Source organism: Aphelocoma coerulescens, chromosome 4, assembly GCF_041296385.1.
Source record: "Aphelocoma coerulescens isolate FSJ_1873_10779 chromosome 4, UR_Acoe_1.0, whole genome shotgun sequence".
NCBI lineage: Eukaryota > Metazoa > Chordata > Aves > Passeriformes > Corvidae > Aphelocoma > Aphelocoma coerulescens.
Window position 1 is genome coordinate 55,543,893 of NC_091017.1, and position 14,932 is coordinate 55,558,824.

General features: G+C 40.4%; 1 protein-coding gene and 1 long non-coding RNA gene across 19 annotated transcripts in view; both read left to right on the plus strand.

Moving 5' to 3' along the window:
- APBB2 (amyloid beta precursor protein binding family B member 2) overlaps positions 1-14,932 on the plus strand; it is a 166,993-nt gene that overhangs the window by 125,244 nt on the left and 26,817 nt on the right. The window lies entirely within an intron of this gene.
- On the plus strand, positions 11,954-13,150 carry LOC138109886 (uncharacterized). Its single transcript, XR_011150734.1, has 3 exons — positions 11,954-12,097; positions 12,609-12,660; positions 12,947-13,150. It is a non-coding gene; the product is annotated as an uncharacterized lncRNA (long non-coding RNA).

A 14,932-nucleotide genomic window follows, 5' to 3' on the forward strand; every position in this document is an offset into this window, starting at 1 on the left:
GTGGGCACATGGAAATCTCATGAGGTTTAACAAAACCAAGTACAGGGTGCTACATCTGGGTCAGTACAACCCCCAGTATCAACACAGGCTGGGGATGAACACATCTAGAGCAGCCCTGCTGAGGAGGACTTAGGGGTGCTGGTGGGTGAGAGGCTGGACATGACCCAGCCATGGGCACTCACAGCCCAGAAAGCCAAACGTGTCCTGGGCTGCATCCAGAGCACCGTGGGCAGCAGGGCCAGGGAGGGGATTCTGCCCCTCTGCTCTGCTCTGGTGAGACCCCACCTGCAGTGCTGCATCCAGCTCTGGGGTCCCAGCACAGGAAGGACATGGACCTGCTGGAGCAAGTCCAGAGGAGGCTACCAAGTTGATTAGAGGGATGGAGCAGCTCTTGTACAAGGAAAGGCTGAGAGAACTGGAATTGTTTAGCCTGGAAAAGAGAAGGCTTAGAAGTGACCTAATTGTGTCCTTCCAGTACCTGAAGGGAACTTCCAGGAAAGATAGGGAGAGACTATTTACAAGAGCATATAGTGACAGGTCAAGGGAGAATGGTTTCAAACTGAAAGAGGGCAGGTTTAGATTACATCTCAGGAAGAAATTCCTTACTGTGAGGGTGGTGAGGCACTAGAACAGGTTGCCCAGAGAAGCTGTGGATGCCCCATCCCTGGAAGGGTTCAAGGCCAGTTGGATGGGGCTCTGAACAACCTGGTCTAGTGGGAGGTGTTCCTGCCTATGGCAGGGGAGTTGGAACTAGGTGATCTTTGAGGTAACTTCCAACCCAAGCCATTCTGTGATTGTCAAGATATTTGCAATAGTAGGGGTTTGGGGGTTTCTGTCTCTAATTTTTGATGGGAAATGTAATTTCAAATCTGAAAAGTCTTTCCCAGTAAAAGATTTTAAAGATAAAAAACAAGTCTCTGATTATCAATGGCTAAATTTCCAAAAGGAAAGGTGACTAATTTTTTAGGTGACTAAAGGTTTCTCATTTTTTTACTTTTATAAATGACTGATTGTTCACTGGGCATGGGTTAACTGTTTTTCACTTCCATTGGTACAGATTTTTGAGAGATCTAAGAGGGGCAAATCCAGTTTGAAATGCTGGGAAGTAAAAAGGTTCTAACGTGTAATGAATAAACCATTAGGGTGCTTTGTATGCATTAGAAAATGGGTGCATTACACATTTCCCTTCAAGTTCAAGTCAGTTTTTGTAGTACTTTGCCTCGGTCAGAAAATAAATAGAGCATTTTAAGGGGCACCTAAATGTGATGCAGCTTTACCAAGTAAAGGATGTCAGGTTTGATTTTCATTCATTTTTTTTTAATCATTTACAGTTCTTTTCCCAAATGCTTACATTTCTTTGTAAAATAAAATAATTCCATTATATTCTTCATAAAATAAGATAATTAATCATATTTCTTTGGGCTGGGTACCTGCTTTTCCTAAAGAAAGAATCTGGTCATGTATGTTTTTAGGAAACATTTAAGAGAAATGTACCTTTTGCAATCATGTGGTACCAATAATGTTATATGCTTTTGGTGAAATGTACCAGGGATGGGAGGCAATAGCAGACTCTCCTAGATGAATATAAGCCCTTTCTGACCTGCTGTGGTATGCCATAACATTTACCAAAAGCTATGTGCAAGACGTAGGAAATCTCTGATCCCACTCCTGTCCTTTTTCATGCCATATCTGGGGGTCAAAGATGAATTCCAGTTCTGCAGAGACTTCTGCAGAAACTTGTTAGGGACCGAGTCCGGAGAGCTGGCCGGATAAATGACACGTACACCGATACGATTAAGCATCGGTCTCCCTTTACTGTTCAACTATGCCAACTTATATCTACTTTGCAAAGATTCACGCCCAGTCCCTCTAGACAGCCTCTAATCAGTGGGGCAGCCAGCCAGTGTATACCTTGCCAAGGACTCTCAGGGCTGCCTGCAGACAGGTGCTTTCCAGGCCTGGCTGCAGCCAGGAGCGTGTTCAGGGGCTTTTCCTTAGCAACCTTGGGTTGTCCAATCTTTCCAGGGGTATCATACGCGCTTGTTCCATAAGGAATCCCTCTACAGAAACTCATGTCTCTATTAAGAAAAAATGTTTAGTTATGGTATATGTGGGAGAAGTACAGGTCCAATTTAAAAAATACAAGCAACAAGAATCCCTCAAACCCAGTTCTTCCTTTTGGTCATAAAAAGTAGCAGCTTTCTGAGCTGTTTTCCTGAATATATGTGGCATTGACAATACAGAGAAACTGGCAGAGGAAATAAACAAATTTTTTCTTCTACTGTCAGAAGTGGGAGTGGGCCTTTCTGTGTTCAAAGTGAACACTTCTTGTTTCTAGACAGCATGACTTCTCTTGACCAGTTGCTGTAAGGAACAGCAAGAAATAGTCTATTAAAATTTAATACCTAAACACAAAGTCAAAGCCAGCTTTAATATCTCATTTGCTGGCACACAAATGTTCTTAGCCACTTTTATTGGAATTTGGGGTTTTTTTCATCATAAGAAATTTTATTTCAGAACTTTTCTATTCATAGCCATTTGTAAGAATTTTGATGGGTGCTTCTACAGAAATTTTGTGTCCAAAATGACTTTCAGGACCGGAGCCCACTCTTTTTGAAATTTAATTTGTTTAATGTTTTAATGACACATTTTAAAAAATAAGATTGTAGGAAAAGCAGTGTAGCCATTATTTTCAAGTAAACTCAGACTGCATGTGGTGTTAAATAGCAGAAGATCAAAACAACAAGCAGAAAGAACAAACTTATGACTGCATAATCAGATGTACAATCTGTTTGGGGTGTAGAGATGTTCAGTGTAGGAAACATGCTTTGAGAGTTAGCATAAAAAATGTAGCATTTGCTGAAGAAGCACTAACACAGAAGAAAAAAGCATTTGGTGACAGGAGAACACGAGCTGAGAAAACTGTGTTGTTGAGCTGGAAATTGCAGTGCAACTCTTTTCATGAATACATTAGCACACAGTCCTTGGGGTCATCCTGGTAAAATCACCTGTTGCTACTGAAGTGAGAAATACCAAAGCTATTCACTAACTGCAAAAGCAACTTTCCCTGATTATGAGTTTGCCATACCCAGGAAAAAGGTATCACAAAAAGGGATCACATTGCTGCTTAGGTGGGATAAGTGTTCATGACGTTGATGAAATGCCAGTTTCTGGTAGGAAATTCTTCCAGAAGTTGTTGCACATGAATTTCGTTAATTAGCTATATTTTCTAGTCCAAGAACCTGTATAATAAAACATACTGGATTTTTTTGTGAAAGGTAGTATTTCAATTTTAAAATACTGTAGAAATGTATATTTCCCTGTATTTTGACCTATTCGAACCCCAAAATGGTCTGCAGGCCCTCCTTTTAACTCTTTTGCTTGTAATAATTTATTTGGGTAGTTTCTACTTTGGAAGATGAAGAGATTTTCTAATGACACATGAGCAGATGACTTTCTAAGCTCTGCCATAATGAAAGATTGATGAAATACAGAGATCTGCTGATGAAAGTTTAATCTGAGGATGTGGCTGCTAACTCACCTCAGGCAGAAGTGTCTTCCAGGAGACTGTAATTACTCTCTCCATACATTAAACTATTATCCTGATCTTTGGAGTTTCTTATTTAACAATCCTGGGGTAAGCAAAGGCTTCCTTGTTTGGTTAACTTGGGTTGTGCAGTGATTTTGTGTTTCATCCCTTGTTTTCAATTGATCAGTCAGGAAAATATGTTTAATTTTAAAAGTGCTGGATTGCCTTCATAAGATCATGAACAAAAGCAGATTCCCAGAAACTGGTGGATATGCGTGTATGTATATGTACACTGAGCTCCTATGTTTGACATGTATATATGGGCATTAAAGGAAAAGAAATGTACTGTATATGTGCAACCCTTTGGCAGACTTGGTTTCTTAGGTGATACCTTGTGATTTTTAGAAGGAAAAACCACTTTCTTTTGTACAGTCTTCCTCTCCTGCTGTAGTGAAAACAGTCATGATGATTCATTTAGAGTTATTTGTAAATAAGAAAAGTCCTTGCAGTTGCATAAATAGTTCGATTTCAAGATCAGTAAGGTCATTGTCACATGGAGGTGTCACAGGTGTATCAGTGAAAAATTGTCAGTGCTGTGTTTGCTTCTTAACAAGCCATACATGCCATGTTTTTTCCCTCTTTGTTAAAGACAGGTTTACGGCCTCAGTCTACTGAGGCTATAAAAGGGCTGTTCTTTTCACTTGCAAGCTGCATGACTGTACATTAATCATTCCTCAGGTTGGGTTTTGTCTCTCCTCCTGGACTGCTGGTGCATGCCCTTTGCTTTCTGAGCAGCTCACTAACAAGGAAGAGAGAAAAGGCAATGGCCCATCAGTTTTGTAAATGAGATTCTGTTAGCACATTTCCCTGAATCCTCCTTTATCTTCATTGCTCTTCCACCAGTCCAAAGCCCACCTCAAGTTTTAAAAAATCTACAGGACTTCAATTGCCTGAAAGATCAGTTTCTTCTCTCCTTCATACAGCAGCAGTATATCCAGCTGAAATACTCTGGTTAGCTGGCAAGGAGGGCTGCTGGTGAATTCAGGAGACAGCTTTGATGGAACTGAATATGGAACTGGATGGGGTAGGCACCTGGTGTGTTGGACATAACACATAGCATGTCTTTTCATCCACTAGCTTTGTCACCACATACAGCAGGTTTGGTTTTGGTGTGTAGCTTGTGTGTTTTCCTGACAGGTGGAGGAGGGAGCCTGGTTGCTTTTGCTTCATAAGTGAAGGGAGAGGCCTATTCTCTGATATTAGGGTTTTCTGACCACAGACACTCTTACTGGATGATGTGAATGTATTGTGCTCCTTCCTCTGCCCTAATAATGCCCATTTTATCAGGTGGGGATGGTGAGGATCCCTTCATCTGTGTGGATGTCCATTGTCCTGCTTCTCTGAACTGCTGCTGGTTTTCTGCTGCCTAGACATAGGAATAAAATGAAGCTGAGATTCAAAAAGGAGAGAAAGTTAGACAGGACCTTGAAGAAAGTAGAACAATGGATGCACCAAAGATGAGGCTCAAGCTGCCTCAGCAAGGGAGAGCAGACAACTAAATGAATAGATGCCCCAGGTCAGATGGACATAATCCTCTAAGGCTGAAAGAGAAGAAAGTCCTAATAACAATACGAATTATCTGAGCTCTGTTATCTCAGGGGCTTTTAGGACAAGAGAAAACTATTAGGATGATATAAGTGAGAAAAACGGGACAAATCTGTGAAAAAATGAGGAAGAAATGATGTAAAGTTATGGCTCAAGTTCCTCAGAATATGGGGGATTAAAAATAGTATGCTGTCTTGCTTTTCCCATGGTTAACTAAAATGTCTGGGTTTCAGAGGTGTTTTACACCTGAGCTGTCCATTGACTTCAGTAGGATCTCTGCACATTGTGTCTTTGAAAAATCAAGTGTCTAAATTCAGATTTAGGAACCTTTCTCTGGACATCTAGAACTGGAAAATGTCAGTTGAGTGACAGTGATAACAGCAGGTTAAATATTTTCTTTTTAGTTTTGAGTGTGTGTCCAGCTAAGAGGGGTAAGGACATGTCTGACTGAGACCTGCTTTGTTAGAGGATGGAAAAGGGGTGTGTTGGGGAGTGTGGAAGCTGTGGTGCAAGTCGACTGCCTGTCTGATGTCACTCTGTATTTAATAGCTGAGACTGTACTTACAGATATTACCCAGGTTGTGCATATCTATCACATGGACATTAGACTTTAGGAGGGAAACCTGTCCTTAATTAGACAAATAAAAGCTAAAGCAAATAAAGACAATAAATACCATTTTTAGTATGTCTGGGATATCCTTTTTTGTCTGCATCTTTTCTGAAAATATTTTGTGTACAAGCAACACAACAGCTTCAGTGATGCATTGTGGCTTCTACCTGCATCATTCAGGGAGGTGTTTAAGCTTTTTGGGATTGCCTTCCCTTTGAGGTGATGATTGAATGTGCTCTGAGTCTTTCTTCAATTCTATGAGAGAAGCTTATCAAACTGCACAAGATAATGAATAATAAACTTTCTCTTCTGCATTAGCAACATGGTCAAGAAAAGCAGGAAATAAAATAAATTAAAACTGAAATGGTGTTCGCACCTGCTCTTCTGAAAAGATAACACCTCTCAAAGAATGTGTAATTTCAGCTGAGCTCTTCAATCTCTGAAACACCATTAATCAATATTGCCTATTCCCTTCGGTCCCCGTAACCTTGGAATAAGGACAAAACATACAGTAAGGAATCACATAAATAGGGCATAGGTGAAGGATTACACTGGAGGAAAAGGATTTTAGTGGCTTTTCTGACCTATCTTCTTAGCTGGGTTTTTACAGTTATCTTTTGCTTTTTCTTCTTCCCTAAGCCAGCTGCACTTGAAGATTCTTTTCTCTATGTTTTGGTAGCATTTTCCCTTCTCACTAAGAAATAGTTTAGGTGGTTATTTATGCAAAACTTCCATTTATATCCATAAGTTCTGACATTATTGTTTGGAAGTGCAGTGTGTTCTAGGAGGGAGTAATGGAACAGTACAGCTGTGAAAGGGGGAATCCAGTCAGGCTTACAGAATTAATGTATTTTCAAGCAAATATGGTTAAGTGGGTGCAAAAAGCTGCGTGTGTGCATTCATACTTTGATTCATTAAACTGGTTTATTTTAGCTTCAGGATTTAACATGAAAGACATGGTAGACTGAAGATACATTGAAGTAGGCTGGTATTAACTTGAAATATTACATAATTTGAAGCACCTGTAGTTTTGCACCCATGGTTTTCTATTGCTGGTGGCTTCAACTGTGTTGGGGCAGCATCCCTCTATCCTTTCTGAGTAATGTCACTAATGACATGAAAAATTATTACATAGAAACACAGAATCAATTTGGTTGGAAAAGATCTCTGAGATCATTGAGTCCAACCTGTGACCAATCACCACCTTGTCAACCAGACCCTGGTACCAAGTGCCACATCCAGTCTTTCTTGAACACCTCCAGGGATGGTGACCCCGCCACCTCTCTGGGCAGCCCATTCCAATGTCTAGTCACTCTTTCTGGGAAAAAATTCCTCCTGATCTCCAACCTGAAAGTAACACTTGAAATTACTCAACTGTAAAAGTTTCAGTTAAGACAAATGATATGTCTAGACACGGACTACAACTAACCACTGCAATATAGTCATGTTGTCTCAATAAGTAAGATGGCATATTGACTGAGTCCCTGGCTTAAAGCCTTTATACAAATTTGTGCTAGAAAATCTCCACACATTCCCCGTTATTACAGCTATTAAACTCTAACACTTCAGGATACTGCTAGGGTAATTTGTGAATTTAAGTGGCTATCACAGAGGTCCCTCAAGAGCAGCTGAGCTGCCTGTGAAAGTGTCTGTGGCTCAGGAGACCTACTGACTGCCAGTTTGGGGTGGAAATCTCATGAGTTCTTCTACTGTTCTTTTCATTGTATGTTAATCAAGCAGATGCTGTGTCCAGACTGGATTTCTGTAAGTAACTGCTGCTTAAACTCCATGGCAAAACAGTGAGGCAAGTGATGCAAAAACAGCTGCTGTCCAGCTCTATAGCTCTCAACAGAAATCATCCATCTTACTCCCAGACTCTCTACAAACCTCCTGGATTTCAACACCTAGTTAGAAGCTTTGATCTTACTTCACAGTCAAAGATGGTTTAACTTACCTTGTTTGCTTTGTGTGGTCATCACTTGGGTGCACACACCTTCTGTTGATTCCTCTCCAAGGAGGCTGCGCAAACAAAAAATAGCATCTTCCTTCCCAAACCAGTTGGAGTCAATTGAAGGTTCCTTCCTTTCATTCACCCCCTTTATCTTCAGCAGTGCTGAAGTTACTCTTAATTACACATCTCTCAGAGGCCATATCAATGTAGGGACTGTGTATAGAGGGAGCCACCTATGGCTGTCAAATAATTGAATAATGCTTTTCTTATAAATGAAACTAAACAAAAAAAAAACCAATAGCAACTTCACTGTATCTTTCGTTCTCATCTCAAGACCTTTTTTAGTCTAAGATCTCTGTAGCAGATGAGAGAAAACCAAATTAGTCCACTAGTGATTTCACTTTGTTATCTAATGTATATTGAAGCTGTTCAGTTAGCACTAAGGTCGACATATAAAAAACGTTCTGAGGAGAGAAGCCACAGAGAGCATAGGCCGCTGAAGAAAAGAACAGTGTTTTAAGAAAAATTGTGCTAAGAATACTTACTAACACCTTGCTGGCTTAAAGTTCCCTAAAGCTCTCTGCAACTTTGATTATAGCATGTTTGTATGAGCAGTAAAAGACTTCTCTGTTGTGGGGTGGTTCACTTGAAAATGTCAACCTTTTGGAAGACATGTAATTACTTTGCTTATTGTTTTCTGTTGTAAGCAAAACTTTGACTTCCTAAAAATTGTTACTAGGCAAATAATTTCTGAAAAAGTAACTGAGAGGAAAAAATATTTTGTGCAGCAGAAAGTATTTCATTCAATTATCTCACTGTTATGCTAGTTAATGAAATGTGAGACATTCACAACTTTCTAATGTAGCTAATTAAACAGCAAAAGTACAGACAGAAAGTGACCTGTGTAGCTCTTCCTCCTTTCCAAACAGCTTATACCAGTATTGTACTGGTGAGTTAGAGAGAGGGGTAGGATATCTATATACACCTTTTCTGTGTAAATATTTATATCCATCTACATACAAACACTTTTGATGTTTGCATGAGTGTTTTCCTGATATGAAGAGAACTTGTGACATGTCTACTTATCTGTAGACCACTGAATGTCTTCTGGCATTTGCTATATGCAATAGTAAAAGGAGGTACAGACTTTGTCCTGTGTCTCTCTCTAAGCACAGTCGCAAACTTGACTACCTGCACTTATATAATAATTTGAAGTGTGCCTCTAAGACACAAGAGGATGCTCTTGCTATCAATTTACCACTTCAATTAAGTGTCACATCTGCCTCTAGATGCTTTTTCATATTCACTGCTAGCTGATTGCAATTCAAATATTTATATGGAGTGCATATTTATGTAACTTATAGCATATACTGTCTTGTCCATTCCATGTATTTAGAAAGCATTTTCACCTCAGGATTTTAATTCTGAGAATAGTATTTTGGCTTCTTTCCTAACACTGGCTCTACCAGGGAAAAGGGCCTTTGTCAGTGGTATTCAGTACAATTTGGCCTCTGGCAATAGAGATAGATTGCCTGCTGAAGCCTCTTTGATATGTGCAGATTGATTAGCAGAAATTTAAACACTAATTTGAGCAAATGAAAAGATTTTTGCCAACAGATAATTCAAGTGTCTTAAACATTTAGGGATGTATTTACTGACTCACTTGTTTTTGTACTTAGAAATTGTTACATTAACATCTGTATTTTTTTAAAGAAATCTGTGCTTAGTGACATTGAAAAAACTGTGGTCAATATATATCTTCTGATGATGGTCATCTTCAGACAAATTCTATTTATCTTAATCCCATGCAAAATATTTCAATTTGTGGCATCTGAATGATGCATTAAACATAGAACTCAATTATCTCTGAAATTTCAATATTTTATTGCTTGAAATTCCCCTCTCCCTACCTTGATTAATTTCAAAGTTGGCTGGATGTACACTTGTGCACCCTGAGTTGGACCAAATTCCCCTTGTAATTGATGGGAAGTTTTTTATTAGGTTCACCATGAGTTGAGTTAGTCCATAACTTACAGAGGTGGACCTCAAAAACCTGAATACTGCTCAGCAAAATCAAGGTAGTACCTCTGGGGGCATCAGGATGGTGTAAATGTTATTTCTTTACCAGGACTAAGGTTCTTGTACAAGAACAAAACAGCAGGAGGAAAAGTAAGAAGCCTAGTACAGATTTTAAAAGACTATGAAAGAGTTAAAGGTCTGCAAGGTGGCCGCCTTCAGGATTTGACCTAGTATTCTCTTGATCCCATGTTTAACATCAGTGAAATGAGTTTTTCCACTTCAGACAAGAACCTGTGAAAGTGAGCTTGTCTCTGTTCTGGGGTACCTCATACTGACGCAGCAGTGTTTGTAAGAATGCTGTATTTGTCAACAAGATGCAGAAAGAGGTGCTGTAGATTACTTGCAGAATTATTTTTCAGTAGCTCAGACTGGAAGGGCCCACCTGGGTCCTTATGGCAGACAATCTCAGAGCAGTGAAAGTGCTTCCTTTGGCAAGCCATCACAGGTGTAGTTCAGTTTGCTGAGGCTGTATTGAACTGCATTTGCTTTGCAGTTGTGTTTCATCAGTCTTTCTTCTTTAAGAAGTTTATTTTCTGCCCGTTCCTTTTTTGCAGTGTCTGAAGAACCTAAAGAAACTTTATATATGTATTTCCAACAATGTAGATATGCGTTTAAGATTAATAGTACCCACACCCACAAGAAAATAAATTACTAAGGAAGATTCCTTTTTTTTTCTTTTGTGTTTGAAAGACACTTGTGTGTATTTATTTAGGAAAATAGCTTTTCATCTCTGCTCTTACTCAGCCACCATCAGGAACATAATGAGATGAATTAGACAAAGCAAACTGAGCAATTGTTCTTGCCCTCTGTTCATTTATGAACTACATACATGGCTTCAAGGGCCTTACTGTTAAAAAAACAAACAAAGCTCTTCTGGACTATTGCCCACTCAGGCATTCATAAATGCTATATTCATTTTTTCACTTTGGAGTCTTTAGGATTCAAGATAGTATTTCAAGTTTTCTTCATCCATCCATGGATTTTGGAAACTCATTTTGTGAGGTGTATGGAGAGTCTCATATACCTGTCTGATTTCAGGATTTAAAACTTCTGAAATGTTTCCTCACTTGCCTCTCACCTTCTCTTCTCTCTTTTTGAACATAATAGGAAATTTCAGATAAATTAGAAGATTGGCACTGCTGTTACAGCTTGACAATTTGTGGTGGAAGTAGATGATCACAATGAGGGGAAGTTTTAAGCTTCTAGGTTGTTAAAGACTGAACAATATTGTTGTGCTCTCAGTTTTGCAAAAAGAATTTTTGGCTTCCTGGAAATGTCAAAATGTTTTGTGTCAGGGATGGGATGGATGCTTCAGAATAGCAAAAGGCAGGGCTAGTTTGGGAAGCATTTGTTTCTCTTCCTGTAGGGCAGAAGTGGAGCTTTTGAGTGCTGTGAGAGTGTGAGCTGGGATACAAACCTGCTCCTGCTTTTACCTCAAGTGTAGGATTGCAAGTGTACAGCTGTGAGCCAGCAGTATGAGTGCAGCTACTAGGACTGACTAAAATACATTCTTGGCTTCACAACATGAATATGTTGCTATAATATCATTTTCCTTTTGCTCAAACTGAAACAAACTGCAACCTGAAGCCAAGTTCCATACTCATAAACGCATTTTCTTTTTTCCTCAAAATTTTGTGTAAGTGAAACCCTTGGATCCAGTCCTTGCACATGCTCAGAGTGAGTATGAGGATCTCAGTTGCTGATAGTGTTTTTGTTTCTTCAGCCCATCTATAGCTCTGCCAGTGTGGGCTGTGTGTGATGGGATACTTGGTATTTCCCTCTGAGATGCAGCTTCTGGCCATGCAATGGGAATATTTGATCAGTCTGGGGAGAACATGATCTCACCCCTGTGTCTAGAGGATAAGCTAATTTCACTTACTCACGTGCCCTGCTGTTCACTGGCAGTTTAACCAGACAATTGGGCATGTCATTGCTCCCAAGCGCATGGCGATCTGCCCAAATTCTTTATGGTGTTAAATACCCATTCTCTCATTATGAGCTTGGCTGAACCTCATCCCCAGTGCTTGGGATCATCCACAGCAGCTTGGGAAATAGACCCCAGCTGTGGGCCCGTGAGAGGGCAGCACATGATAGCTGGAAGAGCCTAGAGCAACACAGGTGTTATTTATACACCAGGCATGCCCCCAAACACCCCTTTTACCTTGATTTGGCACTTTTGGCAGTGCAGGAGTTGAATTTGTCCTGAGCTGAGAGCTCTCCTGGGCAGTTTTCACCTTGCCAGGGCCGGCTGCTTGTGATGTTTTTTGTCAGTGTAAATTTGACCCGTTACTTGCTGCAAGCTTATTTCTTTTGCGGCCTGCAGGTAAATTGCAATACAAAGGTCTTTCCTGCCAAAACATTTGGCTGTAAGTTCACAGTGCCTGGCTGGCAGTGGGAAATGGGACTCTGCGTGGTGTTTGTCCTGGAAATTTTTTCACTGTGTTTTTGGTAGCAGTTGTTGCTAGGGAGAGCTTTTCAGCCAAACCTGGCAGCCAGTGCAGAGTTCTGTGACTTCCAGACTGGTCTCAAAGTTTATTGATGATTATTCTTTACAACACAGTTCATGAAAGAAGGCTTCTGTGTGAGTTTCACCTTTCATTTTCAGAATAAGGTATTTGGCCAAGTAAAGTGGAAGAAATCAGAAATCAGACACCACCACCATTACCCCGAAGCCTATACCTAAAATTTTTAATGCATGTTTGAATTCACATTTTTTGGGTGTGATTGAGAATTGGTAAAGCTAAGTTTTGCCACAACAACACAGTTTAGTTACTAAGCAAATTGTTTGTGCACAAATGGGAAGAGATTTGGCCCAGATTGTTTTTCATTTTCAGAAACTGCCTGCTGGTCAAGCCCTGGGAGATTTTCCTATGTCTGATGGCAGAGGTAAATCTGTTGCTCTTTTCATGCGTAGCAACTAGAAGCAACAAACCTGGAGGAACAGAGGGTGTGGGGCAAGGGAAGGTGAAACGCTGAAACCAGGGCAAGTTATTCCTTGAAACCCTTTTGTATCTAGCCATGTAATTACTGACAGGTGCACAGGCAGTAAGTGTGGCATCTAAAAAAATATCAAAACCAACACAGGGTTAGAATTTAACCCCAGTTCACTTTTTGAAAAGCTAACTAATAACTTGAAAACTGGGATTTAGTTTTAATTATACTTTTTTTACAGATTTATTAAGTTTGCTGAATCTTTTCCTTTCTTCATTCTGAAGGAGGATCAGAGAAGAGCAGTTCTCTCCCACAAACTGTTCCAGCATATTAAAATGGCAAAATCTGGCTTCTCTCCTTAGAAGCCTTTTAAGTAGAAGTCTGACATTGTTCCCATGAGTGCTGTTGTTTGGCCAGCTGGAAGGCTACCCTATCCTCTTGTGTTCCACCTACCAAGACTGAAAGAGGACAATAGCAATGGAGAGGGTTGTCGTAATAGTTAATAGTTATCAAATTATTGTGTCCTCATTTTCAAATGTAAAGAATTTACATTGAATGCATATTGGAACCTAGATTATAAATTTAATGCATTTATATTTTACTGCATTAACCAGTTTCAGGTGCCACTTTGTCCATAAAATGCCCCTTTCCCCACAAGTGAATTCCACATTTGTGCCAAGACTTTTGAGATTACATGGACAGTGCAAAAATTATTACATGGCCTTGAATTCTTCTTAACACTGGGCATTCAGCACATCCAAAGAGGAGCTGGAGTTATTATATCTTAGGCAGAATCAACAGATTTGTTTATTAAATTCCCTCCTATTACTCCCTGGAAATCAGTGGAAAGCTTTTGAGGTGGCACAGGTTGTTGCTTGAGCATAACTGGTCCTGCCAAACCTTGTTGATGATAAGCAGGAGGAAATGAAGGAAGGAAGGAATCTGACTAGACTCTCAGGGTATATTTAGGTGGTGAAAAAAACATCCTGCTCCTTATGCATCTGTGTGGCTGAAAGAAGTGACTGCCAGAAAATTGTCCTTAACCGCTTTTTACCGTCTCAGCTCTGCTGGTGGAAATATCCATGGTCATGTTCCTTGCTCTACTTTCACTTAGATTGAGCTCAGATGATTTTAAGAGACTTCTTGGTGGGCATTTTCATGTTGGCTCATTTTCCTTGGAGAGGACAGGTGTGATCCCACAGACAGCTCTGCTGGCACATTTGAAGGAGAAATTCCCTTGGATGGAGAAGAGTGACTTGCAGGATGGTGATCCATGTCCTTGCAAACTTGGGGTCGTTCCTTGGTCAGAGTTTGCTTTCCCCCAGTCTTCCCCCTGCACTGAGGAGGAGTGATGTGCAATGCTGCAGGTTAGCTGTGAAAGCTGAATAACCTGGAATGTGGTTTAAGCCCTGATGCATTTTAAGTGCAGTCCCTGCCAGAAGCAGCTCTTTGTTACTGATTGAGCACATTTGCTGGGGAGTTTTGCCAGATAAAAATTAGAGCTCCAGGACCATTGTGTTTACTGTAACCTTTAGTGCAAGCAGCACCTCTAAATTGGATTTACTATTACTGCATGTGGCAGTTCTGGAAAATCAAATTATTTGGCGTGTTTGGTTTTACAGCTCAAGGATAAATCTCACTTCTAGTATAAACAGATGTACTTTCATTGAAGTAAATGCAGTTGTTACTTGTGTCTGAATTTTAAATTTAGCTGTAAATCTTTGTTGCCTTTTTCAAGAGAGTTTCTTTCTGTGTTGCATTCAGTACAGAGCTACGTTGTGAATGCTTTGCAGAGGTTTTGGAAAATTGAGAGGGGCAGACTCCCTGTGCACTTCAGCTTTCCCCATAAGATTACTTCTGTCACAAAAGATTAATCTTTGAAGTTTACTGGCTAGAAAAACAATGCGGAGCAGTGAAGATTCGTTAACGGGGGAGGAGAGACATCTCTTCTGCGGGTCAGAGCGCAGGGAGCGCGCAAATGGTAGAGGGGATGGGAAGGGAGGCAAAGACACACCCCTGACGGAGCGGGCCTGCCAGGGAGAAGCACCCACTCGCTCACAGCTGGAGCCGGCAAACACAAGCATGCACAGTCCGTGAGGAGAGTGGGAGCTGACATGATGTGCTTCAGTTCGATGCAAAATGAATGAGCTGCTGTTCTCAGGGGTATTTGGCCCCCGTCGTTGAAGTACAAGTACACGGCTGCATCAAGTGCACTTGCATCATCTGA